This window comes from Rhamphochromis sp. 'chilingali', assembly GCF_963969265.1.
Source record: "Rhamphochromis sp. 'chilingali' genome assembly, chromosome: 7".
In the NCBI taxonomy this organism is placed as follows: domain Eukaryota; kingdom Metazoa; phylum Chordata; class Actinopteri; order Cichliformes; family Cichlidae; genus Rhamphochromis; species Rhamphochromis sp. 'chilingali'.
In genome coordinates this window covers 6790035-6805506 of record NC_137934.1, presented here as the reverse complement: position 1 = coordinate 6805506, position 15472 = coordinate 6790035, and the positions used below count along the sequence as shown (strand labels likewise).

The following is a 15472-nucleotide window of genomic DNA, read 5'->3' as shown; positions in this document are numbered from 1 at the left end:
TAATGCAAATAAGAGCCACGCACAAGGGAAATAATCCAGCTGTTTGCTTCTGCAGGGGTCCGTCTTTTGTTGGTATTTTTGTCTTTGATATTACACAGCAGAGACACAAGAAGGAACAGGAAAATGATTGGATTGATAAAAGTGCTGGGTTTTACTCAAGATACTGCAGGTATTTGATATGCACATCGACCAGCTGAGCCTCCAAGACATCTCAGATACCAATCATCCATCATACATACATAGTCGGAGCAAGGGCTGCTGTATGAATTAATCCATATGAAGTTGATGTCTGACACTAATGGTATTACTTTCTTCTCAAACAGCGTGATGACATCATTAACAATTGCGCTTTTCCACGACTTCTACCTTCACCTCTGGAACGTCAGTTTCACACAAGATGGCAACGCACTCTTTCATCTAATTTAAAACAATATGATGAAATGGGGGAAATGTCAGGGGTTTGTTGAAAGCAATGCAGTGTTAGAACCTTTATAATTGCTTCTGAGGTGTTTTAGCTGATGTAACATTTTGAAGGTATACATGTCAGATTTTTGGCAACGTGAACCTCTCTGGCCTGAGGCGCCAAAGATCTATGAATCCTTGACAGCAGCTGCAAACGGCTTGCAGAAAGCAAAACAGCCTAGAGTCGCAATGTTTTCTTCCCAGGTTTGTCTCTACATGCTCAGTGCTGCCTCTTCTGGCATACACAAGACTTATTGAGCGATGATTTCATTAGGTCGTAGTAGGGAAACTCAGTTAGGACGCACAAAGCCAAAAGGTCCTGAGGAATAGTGCACAGGTATTACTGCAAATTTTGGGTTTGATCTGATACAAGTGAATACAGGGACAGTATTGCAATACCGATACTTTTAACCTATAAAGGCAGCATATCGAGCAGAGATTTGTGTGTCATGACTTATGAAATGAATTGTCATCAATTTGCAAATTCTGAACACATTGATGAGCACTAACACAGTAAAATACACATTTCAGCTTTTTATATAACTTGGTTTTTTTTGAAGAGCTGTGCCTGTCTCTAAAGCGCTTCTGTTGTTTAAATGTGCTACAGGCTACAAATCAAAAAGACGTGACAGTCAACACAAAAACGTTTTTTCAAAGTGTGTGAGGTATATTTTTTTTCATTTCCAAGAAGTTATTCATTCAACACAAATCATTGGGCTACATACTGAACTTAGAGTATAGAAACAAAGTCTGAATCTTATCGCGCTGCTTTCAGTCTGATACCAGTACCAGCGTTGGTATCAATACTAAAGATCATTCTGTCTACCTCCACTGAGGAGGCACAGCTCAAACTGAAGTGTGTGGCTGAGGTAAACAGGTGAGCTCATAATGTAAATATAGCAAAGGCATCACAGGCCCTGAGTATGTGGGCATTGCGCTAACTATAAACGTGCCCAAACCACAGCATCATTTTTGGCAATCAAATTATGCCGTGACGTGATTCAACTCAGGGTAGTGGAGGTTTCTGAGGCAGCTGTTGTTTGCAAACTGGATGAGGAATAAAAGTCGAAAAAAGAAACACGCAAGATGAAGAATGACAGGTTTATCTTTAAATACATCATTTTTCAAAGAAATTAACATAAACACATTTTCAGATTTGGTGAGCGGAATGGCCTTCTAACACTCCTCTCTCTCCTCGTTATGTCAGCACACACGCACACTTACTCACAACTGCGTTTGCACGTGTACACAATCAGCAGAGCGTATTTATTTCACTTTATCTTTAAAGAGCACATGCAAAAGAGCACCGGCGCATATGGTGCTCATTTCTGCACCAGTTGCCTAATGCTCTTAAGTTCACTCTTTGTTCTGAGCATCATTGTTTTAAGGGAGGGGGGGGGGACAAAGCCGAGCAGTGTCTGCGTGCTGCTGTTTCACAGTAGAAAGTAGAACACTGCTGCTATTGTGTTTGTCATCTCCTAACTCTCTGTATCCTGAAATTGCTGACAGACACGTGGTCAGAAATAGCTGTGGTGCTTTTGGTGGAGGGAATCAAACGAGAAACTTCACTTCTGCAATTCTCTTGATCCGTTAATCATCTCGTGTAAGGGCTGACACAGAGAGTAATGTAAGAGCTGTAGTTTCTATTGAAGATAAAGGTCAAGTGTTTTGGGGTTTGTTTGTTTTTTGTTGTTCTCTTTCTGGGAATTTTGTGGTTTCCACACAAAATTAAGAGATTATGTTATAAAAACCTCTTCCACGGTGATCCCAAAAAGTTGATTCTGTTCAATTGACCTCTGTGTACTGTAGATTTTACCCAAGAATTAGCATGCTTGCAATCTAAGAGATGCTGACATACTGAACGTAGCCTACTTGTGAATCTGTTTCTGTATTTTTCTGTCTGAGCATTTCACAGAAGAGACCTGATCATATATCCTCCATCATTTGAACACACCCTGCTGAATATACACATTTAGCTTTCACTTTATTAGGTACACCTATACATCTGCTCATTATATAATACAGTAGCTTAGGTCATTTAGGTATGTAAACATGGTCAAGACCATCTCAAGCAGCTGAGATTCAAAGTGAGTATCAGAATTGGGAAGAAAGGTGATTTAAGTTGTTGTTAGTGCCAGAGGTCTGAGTGTTTCAGAAACTGTTCTTCCACTGGGATTGGTTCCAAAAAGATAAAATATCCAGTGAGGTGCAGTTCTCTGGGTGGAAATGCCAGAGAAGTCAAATAACCACTCATTACAGTGAAGGTTTGCAGAAGAGCATCATGCACTAAAAACAATGGGCTTCAGAAACAGAGGACCACATCAGGTGCCACTAGTTCACCATAAAGAACAAGAAAGCAGGGCTCCACCCTGCCTTGTATCAACAGTTCAGGTTAGTTGGGGTTGAATGATGTGGGGGATATTTTCTTGGCCCCTTAGTACCAACATAGCAGCGCATCTGAATATTGTTGCTGACCATGTCTCTTTATGACCACAGTGCACACACTTTCTGATGGCTGCTTCCAGCAGGATAGCGTACCGTTTCACTAAGATCAAATCATGCTAAAGTGGTTTCTTGAACATGACAATGAATTCACTATATTGAAATGGCCTCCAAAGTCACCAGTTCTCAGCTTGTTAGAGTACCTTTGGGATGTCTTAGAATGAGAAATCTGCAGGAACTGTGTAAAACTGTTGCGTCAATATGGACCAAAATATGTGAGGAATATTTCTAGCATCTTTCTGAAACTGAAGGCAAAAGAGGTCCAACCTGTTACTATTAAAGTGTACCTAATAAACTGTCTGATGAGTGTATATACATATAGACAGTATAGAGAACTCATTATCAGTGCAAATGACAAAATCTTGCTAAATTATAGCCAAGAGTTTGCTTAAACTGGTAGGAAAAAACTTCATTCTAATGGACAGGGACATTTTTATATCTGTAAAAAAAATAATTCTTGCTAGAGTGAGTAAGTATCAAAGGAAAATTGGATTCCCACTAAGACTCATATGCATGTCAATAGCTTGGCAACATTAGCTAATGAGATATTCATTTTACTTAGCACACATGCCTTTTCAGAGTCACTGCATAAATGAATGTCTTGAGCAGTTATATAATTTGATAACTGTGGTTATTTGTCATGTTATGATGGCTCACATAATGGTGAGCAGTTAAAGGAACTCTGTAACTCAGTTGCCAACACATTATGCAGTCTTTGGGGCCTGCTGGTCTGCACCGTGAGCCCCTTTTTTTGTCCAAGATAAACATCTCATGCGATCTCTGTTGACACTTTATTTATCCCAGAAGGCTTTCTCCCCCCAAAAGTGTGCATTTTCTGCCCAGAGTCACTCTAGATGTTGGGAGTTTTGCACGAGCTCTTAGGAGAGCTGAGTTTTTCACTTTGGACTCGGTCTCGGCGTTACAAGAACAGACCGAAGCGTACAATGCAGCCAAGGGTAGATGTGTACTGTATGTCTTAAAAATGTGGGAGGGGCTTGAGCGGGCTTTGAGTTTGGTTTTATCATTGAGTGTAGTGGAGGACCCGACTGCAGACTAGGCTCCCTCCTCTCCTCTCCACTCCTCTCACTCGACTCTAGAGCTCTACTTTGTCCCGTCGTGATCCACAGGTAAGCGCAAAAAGACAACAACTTTAAACTTTTACAGACGATATCAGACCTTTTGTGGGTGGAAAGTTAAAGATGACGTAAAAAACAAACAAAAACAATGATGCAATAGGCCGCGTTACGATGGCAGATTATCATACTTGGATGTCTGCTGTGCGCATGGGCTGCTGATTTTACTTTTCGGAATTTCTTGGCTGGGAGCCGCTCCCTCTTTTGTGCGCGTTTCACGCTGCTGGTTCACTAAAGGCATGGTGACGTCATGATTCCCAGCTGCAGGCCCAGAGAGCTTTTTTAAAAATGTGTTTTTATTGTGGGGATGCATAAAGAAAAGCATACCGTATGCACGCTCTTGCAATGCGCGCTCACGCCTTCTGATTCTTTAGCGAACAAAGTATGAAGGGGCAGTAGGAAGAAAGAGGGGTGGGCAAGTTTCTCATCGCCAAAGTAGCCACTCAGTGCAGCCTGGTGGAAGTTTTTTTTTTTTTTTTTTGGTTTGAAGAAAAAGTTGCTCTACTTTTTGGCCTGTTGATGTTGACTCTCTGTCAACAGCATCCTCCAGACACTAAAGGAAGGTTGTGGTTTTCACCCTTAGTTTAGAAAGGCATTCGTAAAGTGTGCAGAGCTAGGATAAGGGCAGTTATCCTAACTTTGTATAGATGCCAGCTCAACAAATGCCCTTCAAAAGATCAAATCTGAACATAAGATTTTAAATTTCTTTTTTTTAAATTAATGCTTGAGTCTTAAAGACGTCCAGCATCTCCTGCAGACAAAGCCACAGGGCAGTCTTTCAGAGGGCAGGCCTTCTTAGTCAAAAATGAATTCTCTTCTCAAGGTATGACATTCTCTGCAATCCTACCACGCCGGAGGCAAAAAAAACCTCTCTTCGGCTCTCATTGTACTTCAGTTTGGGCATAAAGTCTTTTGATCTCAGCTTTATTACGTAGTAGTATCTGTGAAATAGAAGCATGGTAAGTGTAAGAGGGTGGAGGGAACTGCAAAAGGTTGATCTGTAAGGTTTTGGGTTTTTTTTCCATTTTAAATACTTTCAGGAAACAGACAGCACAGTAATTGTCCATGAAACTGTATCCGATAAGTTGCGCAGTGTTTGGAAAACAAGTGGAGAATGCCCTCCTGCTCCTTATAAGGTGCAGGAGCAACCTGATGACAGATGACTGGAATAGCCTCAGGAATGCAATGAATAACACACTTCTAATACAGTAGTTCCAACCTTATGCACCCCACAGCCATCTCATGGTATCTGTAGCAGCCATTCATTTAATGTTCCCTTTGTGTCCATTTAAATTTTTCATCTGTGGAATACAGTTAACACCTTTGATCACCATACCACAGTCTAGCCATTACTTTTGTAATTAACAATTTCTTTTAGGTAACTGTATCTCTATTTATCCATTACTTATCCATTCCTTATAGCTATTTATTTATTTCAAATACTACTTCTTAGAAACTATGTAACTATATATTTCTTTTAGCTAACCATTTAACAATTCATTCTTTCCTTTTTGGTAACTGTTCAACCTGTGTCTATTACTTTTAGTTATATATTTGTACTATTTATCTGTTACTTTTTGTTGTGTCATGATTACTGGTGTGTTGGACCCAAGAAGCAGACATACAGAACAGACCCTGACAAACTGTGCAACTATTTACTTATATAGTCAGTTGTATCATTATTTGCCTGTTACTTCAATTCAGTTTAATTAAATTTAATTTAATTCACTTTGTATAGCACTAAATCACAGAAACAGACATCTCTAGGCATTTTATACTTAAGGTAAAAACCCTACATTAATACAGAAAAAACCCTGACAATGCCCTATGAGCAAGCACTTGGCAACAGTGGAAAGAAAAAACTTCCTTTTAACAGGAAGAAGCCGATCTTTTTTTTATTCAGTATGATTCAAAATGAGAGACTCAGCTCATAGAACTCAACAGAAAACTGTTTACAGAGATTAAGACAGATATTTTATTTGGTTAGACTTTTATAGGACCAGAGGGTTTTTTGCAACCACAGATATCGCCATCTGGTGACCTGGAGATAAAATGCCGTTTTAAGGCACTTCCATATCAGCGTAATTTTTCTGACCTTGAGGCTATGTCCATGTTTTATGCTGCCTTTGCTTTTATCCTACTATGTAAATATTTATCCGCAATTTCTAGCTTGCTAAAAAGCTTGTTAAACTATCGATCTGATCGAACAATGTGTATCTATTTAAATGTTTACATAATTACATCTACTGTCTTTTTTTATTATGCATAAATTACTTACAGCCTTACAATCTCTGACATAGGTTTAAGATTGTGATACCTCCGCTGGCTTTGAAGGCCATTTTTATACTCATTAAACAAAGCTTGTGTTGTTTTTAATAAAGCTCCTTTGTGCCTTGTGATTGGCTTGTTGTCATCACAGTAGAGAGTATTCTTATCAAGTTAGAAAGGTTTAATTACTGGATGAAGATGATCACTCAAACCACTCAGATGTGTTAATTTGCAATGAGCCCACACAGCCCACATCATACTATTTCCAACACATCATAACATACAGCCCTCAACTCCTCACTGTTAAGATCAAATGTTTAGGGTTTTTTTTTTTGTTTGTCTCTATGCGTCTCTGTTTATATACGTGTCGCCGAATCATGCTTTTAAAATTTTTTGTTTGATTAGTTGAGCCACTTTGTTTTTAAAGTGCTTCCTGACAACTGCCAAAGTAAGGTTTTTGCATGCATGTTCACACTGTCACACACATATTTAAACAGAGCACACATCAGACTGCAAGCCATACACTGGAAATGTGGTGCTCTGTATGGATTTATAATTGGAACGATATGATATGGGTGCAGAAGAATGTGGAGGTAATTGCACAGAGTGATAACATGGGTTTGGCAGTGTGGGCGAGGGCCAGGGTTAGGGCTGGGCAGGCAGGATGTAGGGAACACTGCCATGCATTTCCGGAGTCTGGCTCTGAGCTGCACAGTGCGGTGAAAGGCTTCTAGTTACTGTATCCTGGCTCCCGCTCACTCTCTCCATCTCATTTTTCATCCCATTTTTCTTTTCTTGCTGATTTAACTCAAGACGTTTGCTGATTATTGTGCCTTATTCTCACTAAAATCAAGAAATGCTAATTATTTGTTTACATGAATGTAATATATGTGGCTGCTTTGTTGAAGTCTAATGCTAGATACTCATAATCCACCACAGCATCATATTCCAAAGCAAGAATCCAGAGTTTCCCTTGCAAGGCAGTAGTTTCTTAGCACTGCTGAGCCAAGGCATTCAACCAAGTGTCTCAACTGAAATTTGAATAGAGTGGAAAACTGACAGAGGCAAATTTCAAACACAAATGATCAGACGATTCTTTTCTCTTTTTCTTTTATTTTTACCCAAACTCCCCATGTGGTACACTTTCCAAACATGAAGACACGTCAGTCCAAACATACATTGTTTCTGCACAGCAGGTGCCAGAGCTATTTTCTGGTTTCTTCTCATAACGGACCAGTGAAACTATGTCAAGCATGTTTCCTGTGCTCGAGTGTTTTTGCCCGCTGGCTTAATTTCATGCAGATTTGTTTGTTGTAAGAATATGGCATGAGATAGAAAGGCAGCCCCGCTATGCTGGGGAACCGCAAGCGAAATGAGCACTTCCTGTTTTATCAGTGTTGTCCTTGTCATTAGTGTGAGCACCACTTGCTTTGGGGGAAAAAACGTCAGTGAAGGTTTTAAGTTTGTCTTCTGGACAACAGCAGGAGTAGGATGGGGTTCACCTCATTTTGAAGTGATTGTGATTGACGTGTAGCTAACACTCAGGGGACTCTTGGTCCTGGACTCGAGCCCTACAGTGTACTCTGTGCTGTTCCCCCCCCCCCCCCTCCTTTTGCCTTTTGAATTTGATAGCATGTAATTTAGATGTGCTGCATCCAGAACCGCATACTAAGTTGTATAATATTGGTGAGCTTGGACAGACGGGCAGATGTCGGGTTGGGGAAGAATTCTTAACTATTTCACTGGGTAATGGCGGTCAGCAAGTGGTAGGTAAAAACTGGTAGGGATGGTTAACTGCTTGTGAAGGAAACCTTAGAAGATGTTTATTTATGCTTTAAGAGCTTGGAAGATGTTTGCGATATATAAATTCCTGTTATTTTCCATGTTAGGAGGAAAATCTCTTATGCCATGACACATTTCCGTGTGTAATTTAGGCTCATATGCTGTTTGTTGTTCTTCGCTTTGCAGCCAAACTGACATGGAACAGTTGTGCAGTGGGAGCAAAGTGTTCTTGGATGTTCTGGCATTTGTTCACTCTACAATTAGGCTCTGGTTGTCTCTTGGGTGATGGAGATTTCTTCTGCTCCTCTTCTTTTTTCCTTGGCCTATAAGAGATTTGCCACTATATTCAGTCCTATTTAACCAAACCACAATTTCATAGCTATTTCCAAGCTGCAGTTCTTTAACACACTTTAGGATCGAGCTGTCTTTTGCTTCCTTTCCTTTTCAGACTCACTCTCAACTAACTTTCAGTCGCCCCGTCTGAAGCAGTCATGTGGGCACAAAAGACCTGCGTTTGAATTCCTCTGAGCTTTAGTCACACTCGGATGGAGAGGGTTTGTTAGATCAACCTCTCACTCGTATCGTTTTCTGACTTGAAAGTGTGATTACTCAAGGCCAGATTGAATAATAGGCAGCACGGCATGTCAGTGTTGGTAATTGGCATATTGGTTCACCATCTGCTAGTTGCCAGATGCCAAGCTCTGCCAGAAGTTTCATAGCTATAGAAAAAAACACAAAAAAGGAATATTATGATCCTTTAGCTCTTACTAAATCTTTAGATTTTTGAGTGGGAGATGATTAAATTCATGAGGCAGCCTTGCTTTATATCTTAAAAGGTAAAAAATCTTCTCTTTTCCCCACGTGGTCTGCATTTCATTGTTTTTTTTTGTCGATGGTTGATAGTGTGAGAGTGAGGTCAGCAATCCTAAGCAGCATTTCTGATGTCATGCTAAAAAGTTGCATGTTCTCCTCTTGGTTTCCCAAAGCAGGTTATTCTGAGAAGTGTACAACCTTGTTGAGAGGGGACATTTAGCCTTTGGGCTTCTTCTCCTCTGATAAAACAAGCACAGGAAATGTCTATGTTAGCTTGTTAGCTGATTGGCCTTGTGTTTTCTTTCACCGTCCTCCCGCTGGGACTCCAGAGATGCACAGTGTGTCCCTGTGGCAGAGAAGCCACCTTGTGTGCCCCTCTCTCATAGCAGTTACGTTACTTTTCCTTCAGCACCAATATATCCTTCCTAAGCTTTTATTTTTCTTTAAATTTATCTCAAGAATAAATGATTGATAAAACTTTCATTTACCCAGCTTCATCTCTTTGCCAACTTTCCATTCCTATGTCCTCTCTTCACCTCCCCTCCTCCTCCCTGCTCCTCTCAGCTTTTCGTCTTCCTCCCGAAAGAGTCCACAAAACTAAACAAACAGGGCTAATCAAGAGCCTGTTAAATCGCACTTTAAAAGTCCCATATTTTTTGTTAATGTGGAATTAAGGGAACGTGGAGGTAATAAGGTGATGTAAATCCCAGAGGAGTGTGTGAAAAATACCATTCAGTGTGAACATATGACTAGTGAGGTCATATATTTACACGGTTAGCAAGGTTAACCGGCCTATGAATTGTACACGGGGGGTGGGACAGACAGACAGACAGAGCATTGTGCAGGTCAGTTATAGGCCTGCTGGATTTATGCTTGTGGCTGTAGAAACGCTAAACGTGCCGAAAGGCGAATTTAAAGGACAGCTTGGAGAGGCCGTGCTGGACGTCTGCCATCCTGGGAGTGAGAACTGGCAAGAGCGAGATCAAGCTTGCATGTTGTAATGATGGTAGAGGAGTTAGCTCATACATATAAAACAATCACTGTGTCCTTACATGGATATTCACATGAGTCAGACTTCTACTGTAATTCAGTTTCAGCTTTTGGATGAGCTTCATAGTTGTGTTATTTTTCCAACCAAGTTCTAAGCGTTTAAAAATTCATTGATGTAAAATCTCAGGAGAGGGTCTCACACTTGCTGAGGTATTTAGGGATGCAACCAGCAATTATTTTTAACAAGAAATCTGCCAGTCATTTGCTTGATTAAACTCTTGATTCCTCCTAGAGTCGAGATAAATCAGTTTATGGAGTAAGCCAAATAACAGACAAATAGAGGAAGTTATCATATTTAAAATGCCTGTAAAAGTTCCAGTTCTAACTTTTGCTTTCTTTTGACTACTCTGACTCAGTGAAAACAAGCCTCAAAGGCAACACTACAAAACCATTTTCAGCTAAAATATCCAGACATTTAGTCCCATGTAATTTTTCCACAGAACTAAAAGGTCCCTAAAGAACATTGGTTGTCTGTGTTTAGATTGCAGTTTAAAGCACTGTTTGCAAAGTGGAATTTATCTTTTCTTGTGCTTTGGCTAAACATGGCAAAAGGCTGTGTATTTTAAATTGGGCAGAGCAGATCTCTGTGGCAAAAATGCTCTTACGCTCGATTAAGCTAGTTTCATTCATTATAGTGGAAGGGTGATTTATGCTACATGTTCAGCGTAGCCAAAAGACAGAATAAAATTAAGCAAGCCCACTGAGATATTAAAAAGCAAATACTGTCCTTACATATAGTTTTGTGAAATAACTTCATTCATAATGGGATCTTTGGGATCTCTCTCAACTTAAAGTTAGTGGCTAATGCAGAGACTGACTGTACTGCAAGCCCCACCCTTAAACTTCCTGAACTTTCAGAAAGTGCTACCCCCTAAGGACTTGAAGGATAAATTAATTTCTCTGGAATTTCACCCATCCCTTCAAAAGTTCTTAGTAGATGTATTGGAAACAAAACTTTAGTTAATTATTGTATGTGTTGCCAAAAGTTACAAATATACAACTTCGACAGCATCATCATTAATTTAACATTTCATTTCTGAAAACCTAACTTAATGTCTTTTCTAGAGCCCGACTAATTTATTAGCCGATTGCTATCAGCTATTTGCCGATCTGTCGTATCAGCATTTATGATGCCTGATAAATAAATATTTGAAAAGGAATGAAAAGATGGGAGAAACACCCTTCAACAATATGGTAAGTGGTGACGTTACATAGTTTGGCCACCAGAGGGCACTCTGCAACATTAGTGTTAGCAATGCAGTTGGAACTACAACCAGCTGCTCTGAGTAGTCACAAGTAAATACATAACAACAAATGTTAGAGAAATCTATGTATGCTTCATATGTCTGAAAGAATATAATATTATAATAATATCTGATTTTAAAATTACCGTACCAGTATCCACATAAAAATGCTAAGGTGGTGAAAGATCGAATCTGTTTATTAGATAGTGGTCTGCTTTGGCTCTCAGGTTTGGTTGTACCTATCCAGAACCAAATGGGCTCCTTGGTTCTGGATAGGTAGTATGCACTGTGTTTATTATAGGCCATTCAGTGGTGGAAGCTCAGAGAGTGAATCAAAAAAGTGCAAGCAAGTTGAAGGATTATAATTTTCTGTAGGATAACGGCTATGCATTAAATTCTGTGACAGAACTTTAAACCAGTCCTTAATAATTGAAAGTATAGTTGAGCATTTGTTGAGCATTTGCATTCATAATACTTGTCAAACCTTTTTCAATCTGATTTTCAAAGTAAGACAAGGCACATTGTTGTAAATGGTCCACATCCAACTTTATCACCTGAATAGGCTGCAGCACAGTCTGAGGCCTGTGTCGGAGCTGCAGTTGGGAGCAGTGGTAATTGTTTAAGAGTGCATTTATAGAGTGTACTCTTTGTGCCTCCTAATCAGAAGCATACTCAGGCGTTTACATATGGGCCTCCGAGGATTGCTCAGGAATGTATTACAAGCAAGGCGAGAGGACGGGTGAATACAAAAGCTAGTAGGCCACTCCGCTGTTACCACTTCTTTCCACTTCACATGTCACTGCCCTGTTCGGCTGAGGAGTTCGGTGGACAGGGGTCGAAAAGATAAGTGTGGGGAGGGGAGGGGTGTGAAAGTGATTAAGGGTGAAGATCAAATCACAGAATGGCTGATGCAAAGTCTTTCCTCCATCACTACCAGTAACAAATGTACAGTATGTTCAGGTATACACTCAACATTCTCTTTTCCAGTGACTTTGAGATATGGATACCACCAATTTCACCCCCCCAAAAAAACATTGCTCCCATCTGTCCACCTATCGGAGGCCTTTAAATAGATTAGATCTGTTTTTGTGGATTCGTTTCAGTGAGCATTAGGTAATTTGTCAGTTTTTCTCTCTGTACTCAAACTCGGGTCTGGCAAGGGGACAAGGAGAACAAAAATATGGCCTCAGAAAACCATTTTAATCAGACACTGCTCCGCAGGGACATAGGCTGGCATAGAAGAGCTTTTTACCTCATCAGAGCTCTGCCAGTGGTGATTGGGAGAAACACTCAGTCAGGTTTTTATTGAATAACCCCAGCTCTGTACTGGAGGGGCTTTACTGTAAAAGAGCAGCTCTACAGCCGCCGAGGTGACAGCCAAATGGTACTTATTAAAGTAAGGGCTGATTCATACTATATGCCCTACTGCAGCTTAACCTTGTTGGAGGCTTATAGTTTGGCTACAGTGCTAAAGTCCAGTCACTTTTTTTATGACTAAATACATATGCATACGATTAGCCTCTGATCAGACATCAGAGTTCACAAATTTCCTATAAAAGCACCACATGATCGCAATTATCTAATACGGGCAAGGATTCATTTCATTTTACTTACAATTTGAGCTGTATTATCCACTTGAACTATGCAGCAAGTAAGTTTAGCTTTCTTGGGGGTACAGCACTAGGACATGTCCTGAGGTGCCATGCTATTCAGGAGTAATAGCTGTGGGTCCCATCGTCTCTGCTTGTTTACACAGTACACAGCTCTCCAGCACAAATTGAGCATGACATCTAATGGAGTGTGAGCGCGGATTAATTACCCCCGCTTCTAGACTAATGTCTCCTTCTCTTCTGATTAATGATGACACATGTCACATTGGAGCTGAGCACGGTTAAAACATGAAAATGTTAATGTTAAAATAAGATATCTGCAAACAGAGTAGTAAGGTGTTTTCTATAGATTTAGCTCTGCTAGATATCATTGACTTGTTGTTTTTATTGGTTTGATTCCATTTTGTTCAGGGTTCCAGAAGGATAATGGACGGTTCATTTGTTCAGATGTTGAGAAAGGTTCAAATGTAATATAGTGCATGTTAAGGATGGGGTAGGGTTCCTATTATGACCGGCCTCATTAAACGTGCCTTAATGAGAAACAAAACACCCAGATGACCCCCCCCCCACCACCCCCAGAACAATGGGTGCTTGTTATCAAAGAGACTGCATCGCATATATGACGGTGTCTGGCTTGCATCCCAACGACGGCTTTTTCACAAGATTCTGGATTCCTAAGTTGAGCCTTGAGCTGCGCGGTGCCATTCACTCCTGTAACAGCCACCTGGGAGACCACCTTGGAAAATAGGCCCCTATTAGTTCAGGTTAGACTTAATGACCAGTAATGGTACACCGGCCAAGCCAAACTGTGCAAAAGGGCTCGGGGCAGGCCGAAATGAAATACCAGTCACTCAAGCTCTGAACATAAACACAAGGTGGGTGGTGAGTGCATAGGTATTTCTGTAGGTGCATGTGTATGAGGGGATTCAGGCAGGCTGGCATCTATCCATTTGAAAAAAAGAGTTGACCCAGATGCATAGCACAAATTTCCAACTGGAGGACATGGGTGAACCCCTTTGGACAGATTAGTGGTAATGGTGGTGGTGGTGGGGTTGTTGGATGTGGTTTTGGATTTATTCCCATCAAGCGCTGCTGCTTTGTGAACCAAATCTCATTTCCAGTTTTGCCATGAGCTACAAAAAGCTTGCAGCAATCTCAACGGAGCAACAAGAGAAGCCTCCTAAAAGCACTGCTCAATTATTTACAATTTCATGCCTGTCTTAGATATGTGTTACTCCAATAAATTTAGGAATTAAGAAGCTTAAATACTGCACATATATTAACCTCTGAAGCTGAATTTTATCCTTCATTTAGTGGTAAATGCCACATCATGCTAATGGCGTTCAACAAGGATTTTGCCTTCCATGGTCCAAAGAGTCTTTGGTGTAGAATTAGCATAGGCATTAATAGTAAGGAAAGCCAGCATTTATAGCGATATGATATGAGTCAATCAGTCACTGAATTAAATTACTTTTCGTCCCAGGGAGATTGAGCTGCAGAGCTTCCAGGCCTGCTGGGGCAGACAGAGGAACATAGTGTAATGAGACAAATACTGAGGAAGAGAGAGAGCTTTGTTATGTCTCGTGAAGCTCTAGAGTTTCCTGGAATTTCTGGCAGTGGATCCCAAAGTCACATAACCACAGAAAGAGAGAAGACAGACGTGGGGTAGCTCTCCTGAACAGCAGAGTTCAAGTCTAAAGAAAGCTGCTCTGTTGTTATGTACTCTGGGTATTAGAGCTAGGGCTCACTTTGGAATCTAAACAGTCATGCTTTATACAGATTATGGATCATTTTTAATGCAAGTATGTGAAATGCCAATGTCTGGTCCAAAAGGAGAAAATTAATATCTTTAACATTCACAAAGATGAGTCTCTGTCCTCAGGGAGGCTGTTTCCTTTGAAGCGCTCATGAAGGAAGTATTCAAGTACGTGCAGAGATCTCCTGCGGTTTCATGCTATAGTCACCTCGGCTTCATCGCTCAGACTTCATCTTATGCTTGAGCTGTGTTAAGAATTGTGTGACGATGTGTCTTAGTCTCGCATAGCTCGACGTGTCTGCGTTTGCAAACTTACATGGATCATGTTTTAGTCCTTAAGACCCTCGTTTGGGCCTTTAACCTTGACGGGGATTTAGAGGAGCCAAAGACATACCCATCCTAGCTGGCTGGCTGCCACACTAATAAGGCAACATTCAGCACAGCCATGCACGAAAGTGAGATCGGGTAAAGCTAGTGAACCTCAGCCCTGCAGAGCCCTGAAAGGATTTGAGGTACGAAAAGGCTGGAATGTATCTTTTGGATGGCGAGGTGAGCTCCCTCACTTAGAGAATGTGCTTCTGCTGTTTCAAAAACAGTGCTCTGATATCTTGAAAAATGTTACTGCAAACCCACTGAAACACATGTGCTTTACCGGATTACTGTATTTACTGGTCTGTATTTGTAGCTCCCTTCATAACATGCGACAGTTGGTGGAGGTGGACTGGGATTAGGATTGGTGTATTTGGCTGAGTTTTGTGCTGACCTCTGCAGCCCTTTGTCAAGAGCTATGATTTGGCCTTTTCATCAAAGTCCTTCTTATTCTAACTTTTTCCTCAGTGTACTCTTTAAATG

At 40.7% G+C, this 15472-nt stretch overlaps 1 protein-coding gene across 4 annotated transcripts in view; it reads left to right on the top strand.

The window, feature by feature from the left end:
- The first annotated feature begins 3938 nt into the window (after window positions 1–3938).
- The window catches only part of cald1a (caldesmon 1a), a 64881-nt gene continuing 53347 nt past the window's right edge, over window positions 3939–15472 (top strand). For 3 of the 4 annotated variants that reach the window (XM_080887911.1, XM_080887910.1, XM_080887907.1), the window contains exon 1: window positions 3940–4091. The gene's annotated coding sequence lies outside the window, so the exon portion shown is untranslated. Of the gene's footprint in view, window positions 4092–15472 lie in introns of all 4 variants that reach the window. The other variant, XR_013972343.1, reaches the window with a different exon arrangement.